Source organism: Somniosus microcephalus, unplaced genomic scaffold (genome assembly GCF_052327205.1).
Source record: "Somniosus microcephalus isolate GS21.2 unplaced genomic scaffold, FLI_Smic_1.0 scaffold1, whole genome shotgun sequence".
NCBI classification, from domain to species: domain Eukaryota; kingdom Metazoa; phylum Chordata; class Chondrichthyes; order Squaliformes; family Somniosidae; genus Somniosus; species Somniosus microcephalus.
In genome coordinates this window covers 4,427,389-4,432,664 of record NW_028225188.1, presented here as the reverse complement: position 1 = coordinate 4,432,664, position 5,276 = coordinate 4,427,389, and positions in this window count along the sequence as shown.

The window sequence follows — 5,276 nt, the reverse complement described above, 5'->3', positions numbered from 1 at the left end:
CTTAAATACAACTAGAACACACAGACTTAACAGTGATGGTCGAAGGTTGTTTTTGTGACTGGAAGCCTGTGTCCAGTGGGGTACCGCAGGGATCGGTGCTCGGCCCCTTGCTGTTTGTGGTCTACATTAATGATTTGGATGTGAATGTAAAAGGTATGATCAGTAAGTTCGCAGATGACACAAAAATTGGGTGGGTTGGTAAATAGCGAGGAGGGTAGCCTCAGTCTGCAGGACGATATAGATGGGTTGGTCAGATGGGCGGAACAGTGGCAAATGGAATTTAACCCTGAAAAGTGTGAGGTGATGCATTTTGGAGGGACTAACAAGGCAAGGGAATACACAATTAATGGTAAGACCCTAGGAAAGACAGAGGATCAAAGGGACCTTGGTGTGCATGTACATAGGTCCCTGAAGGCAGCAGAACATGTGGATAAGGTGGTTAAAAAGGCATATGGGATACTTGGCTACATTAGCCAAGGCATAGAATATAAGAGCAGGGAGGTTATGATGGAGCTGTACAAAACGCTGGTTAGGCCACAGCTGGAATACTGTGTGCAGTTCTGGTCGCCACACTATAGGAAGGGTGTGATTGCTTTGGAGAGGGTGCAGAGGAGATTCACCAGGATGTTACCTGGGCTGGAGCGCTTCAGCTATGAACAAAGACTGGACAGGCTGGGGTTGTTTTCCTTGGAGCAGAGAAGGCTGAGGGGGGACCTGATTGAGGTGTACAAAATTATGAGGGGCATAGATAGGGTAGGTAGAAAGGAACTTTTTCCCTTAGTAGAGGGGTCAATAACAAGGGGGCATAGATTCAAGGTAAGGGGCAGGAGGTTTAGAGGGGATTTGAGGAAGAACTTTTTCACCCAGAGGATGGTTGGAATCTGGAACTCACTGCCTGAAAGGGTGGTAGAGGCAGGAACCCTCACAACATTCAAGAAGCATTTGGATGACCACTTGAAACACCATAGCATACAAGGCTACGGACCAAGTGCTGGAAAATGGGATTAGAATACACAGGGCTTGATGGCCAGCGTGGACACGATGGGCCGAAGGGCCTCTTTCTGTGCTGTATAACTCTATGACTATTATTAAGGAAGCAGTAACAGGACATTTGGATAAGCATAATTTAATCGGACAGAGTCAGCATGGTTTTATAAAGGGGAAGTCATGTTTGACAAATTTGCTCGAATTCTTTGAGGATGTAACAAACAGGGTGGATAAAGGGGAACCAGTGGATGTAGTGTATTTGGACTTCCAAAAGGCATTTGACAAGGTGCCACACAAAAGATTACTGCACAAGATAAAAAATCATGGGATTGGGGGTAATATACTGGCATGGGTGGAAGATTGGCTATCTAACAGAAAACAGAGAGTTGGGTTAAATGGTTCATTCTCGGGTTGGCAATCAGTAACTAGTGGTGTTCCGCAGGGGACAGTGCTGGGACCCCAACTCTTTACAATCTATATTAACGATTTGGAGGAGGGGACCGAGTGCAACATATCCAAGTTTGCCGACGATACAAAGATGGGAGGGAAAGCAGTGAGTGAGGAGGACATAAAAAACCTGCAAAAGGACATAGACAGGCTAAGTGAGTGGGCAGAAATTTGGCAGATGGAATGTAATGTTGGAAAGTGTGAGGTTATGCACTTTGGCAGAAAAAATCAAAGAGCAAGTTATTATCTAAATGGAGAAAAACTGCAAAGCGCTACAGTACAAAGGGATCTGGGGGTCCTGGTGCATGAAACACAGGTTAGTATGCAGGTACAGCAGGTGATCAGGAAGGCCAATGGAATCTTGGCTTTTATTGCAAGGGGGATGGAGTATAAAAGCAGGGAAGTCTTGCTTCAGTTATACAGGGTACTGGTGAGGCCACACCTGGAATATTGCGTGCAGTTTTGGTTTCCATATTTAAGAAAAGATATACTTGCTCTCGAGGCAGTTCAGAGAAGGTTCACTCGGTTGATTCCGGAGATGAGGGGGTTGACATATGAGGAAAGGTTGAGTAGGTTGGGACTCTACTCATTGGAGTTCAGAAGAATGAGAGGCGATCTTATCGAAACATATAAGATTGTGAGGGGGCTTGGTCAGGTGGATGCGGGGAGAATGTTTCCACTGATGGGTGAGACTAGAACTAGGGGGCATAATCTAAGAATAAGGGGCTGCCATTTCAAAACTGAGATGAGGAGAAACTTCTTCACTCAGAGGGTGGTAAATCTATGGAATTTGCTACCTCAGATAGCTGTGGAAGCTGCGACATTAAATAAATTTAAAACGGACATAGACAGTTTCCTAACTGATAAGGGAATTAGGGGTTACGGGGAGCGGGCAGGGAAGTGGACGTGAGTCTAGGTTCGGATCAGCCATGATCCTATTGAATGGCGGAGCAGGCCCAAGGGGCCGTATGGCCTACTTCTGCTCCTACTTCTTATGTTCTTATGTTCTTTTTCTCTTCACATATCTATAAAAGCTTTTACAGTCAGTTATTATGTTCCCTGAAAGCTTACTCTCATATTCTATTTTCCCCTTCTTAATTAATCCCTTTGTCCTCCTTTGTTGAATCCTAAACTGCTCCCAATCCTCAGGTTTACTGCTTTTTCTGGCCAATTTATATGTCCTCTCCTTGGATCTTATGCTATCCCTGATTTCCCTTGTTAGCCACGGTTGAGTCACCTTTTTTGTTTTATTTTTATGCCAAACTGGGATGAACAAATTCTGTAGTTCATCCATACGGTCTTTGAATGTTTGCCATTGCCTATCCACCGTCAATCCTTTGAGTGACATTCCCCAATCAATCCTACCCAACTCGCTCCTCAGACCATCGTGGTTTCCTTTATTTAAATTTAGGACCCTAGTCTCTGAGTCAACAACTTCATTCTCCATCTTAATGAAGAATTCGATCATATTATGATCACTCCGACCCAAGGGGCCTCGTACAACAAGATTGCTAATTAATCCTTTCTCGTTGCATAATACCCAGTCTAAGATGGCCTGATCTCTGGTTGGTTCCTCGACATATTGGTCCAGGAAACCATCCCGTAAACACTCCAGGAATTCCTCCTCCACAGTAGAGGACATGAGGGGCGGGGGGGGGAAGGGAGTCCCTTTAAATGTGGAGGGGGTGGGTGTCCCTTTAAATGTGGAGGGGGTGGGTGTCCCTTTAAATGTGGAGGGGGTGGGTGTCCCTTTAAATGTGGAGGGGGTGGGTGTCCCTTTAAATGTGGAGGGGGTGGGTGTCCCTTTAAATGTGGAGGGGGTGGGTGTCCCTTTAAATGTGGAGGGGGCGGGGCCGCGCATGCTCATTCGGCCCCCTCACCACAACACGAAGCTGCCAGTGCGCCTGCGCGGGGCCTCCGGGGAGCAGACGGAAGCCCGGGTCCGGGGGAGAGGCGGAATCAGCGGCCGGGTAAAGTAAAGTGTTGGGGAATCGATTTAAATCGAGGTGAGGGGGGGGAGCGGAGAGCGAGATTATAAAGTAAAATATGAGAAAAACCAAACCTGAGACTCGGGCGGGCCGGATCGCCGTAGACGCCGAACGGAGCCGATTGAACCGCGCGGGATGGCTGAGTGAGCCAGAGCAATGTGATTCTGACTGACAGGAGCGCTGACCAATAGGAACAGGGCTGAGCTGGGAGGACTGAACTGGACGGCCTGGTCCTCCAACCAATGGCGGCGCGGCAAGGGGGCGGGGCCTCCTCTCCAGCTCAGGTGCGCTGGGGCCGATTGTGACGCGCTGTCCCCAGGTGAGAGCAGCTCAGTCAGCACAGAGCTGGGGCTGGAATCTGGGAGAGGGGCCGCAGGCAGCGGGCCTGGCAAAGGGGCACAAGCTTCACAATACAAGCTTCTTTCAAATGCAAAATTGTTTCCTACACACAGCCTGGGTCACTCTGCAAAAAAAACTAACAATTCATCATAACTCCCCTGCTTTAGGAGAGGCGTAGAGTGCAAAAGCAAGGACTACTTGCATGCCAAACGGAAGCAACATGTGATAGACAGAGCTAAGCGATCTCACAACCATCGGATCAAATCAAAGCTCTGCAGTCCTGCTACATCCAGTCGTGAGTGGTGGTGTACAATTAAACAGTTAACAGGAGGAGGAGGCTCCAAAAATATCCCCATCCTCAATGATGGTGGAGCCCAGCACGTGAGTGCAAAAGACAAGGCTGAAGCATTTGCAACTATCTTCAGCCAGAAGTGCCGAGTGGATGATCCATCTCGGCCTCCTCCTGAGGTCCCCAGCATCACAGATGCCAGTCTTCAGCCCATTCAATTCACTCCACGTGATGTCAAGAAACGGCTGAAGACACTGGATACTGCAAAGGCTATGGGCCCTGACAACATTCCGGCAATAGTACTGAAGACTTGTGCTCCAGAACTAGCTGCGCCCCTAGCCAAGCTGTTCCAACACTGGCATCTACCTGGCAATGTGGAAAATTGCCCAAGTATGTCCTGTCTACAAAAAGCAGGACAAATCCGACCCGGCCAATTACCGTCCCATCAGTCTACTCTCAATCATCAGCAAAGTGATGGAAGGTGTCGTCGACAGTGCTATCAAGCGGCACTTACTCAGCAATAACCTGCTAACTGACGCCCAGTTTGGGTTCCGCCAGGGCCACTCAGCTCCTGACCTCATTACAGCCTTGGTCCAAACATGGACAAAAGAGCTGAACTCAAGAGGTGAGAGTGACTGCCCTTGACATCAAGGCAGCATTTGATCGAGTGTGGCATCAAGGAGCCCTAGCAAAACTGAAGTCAATGGGAATCAAGGGGAAAACTCTCCATTGGTTGGAATCATACCTAGCACAAAGGAAGTTGGCTGTGGTTGTTGGAGGTCATGCATCTCAATCACATGACATCACTGCAGGAGTTCCTCAGGGCAGTGTCCTAGGCCCAACCATCTTCAGCTGTTTCACCAATGACCTTCCCTCCATCATAAGGTCAGAAGTGGGGATGTTCGCTGATGATTGCACACTGTTCAGCACCATTCGAGACTCGTCAGATACTGACGCAGTCCGTGTCCATATGCAGCAAGACCTGGACAACATTCAGACTTGGGCTGACAAGTGGCAAGTGACATTCGCACCACACAAGTGCCAGGCAATGACCATCTCCAACAAGCGAGACTAACCATCTCCCCTTGACATTCAATGGCATTACCATCGCTGAATCCCCCACTATCAACATCCTGGGGGTTACCATTGATCAGAAACTGAACTGGACCAGCCATATAAATACTGTGGCTACAAGGGCAGGCCAGAGGCTGGGAATTCTGCAGCGA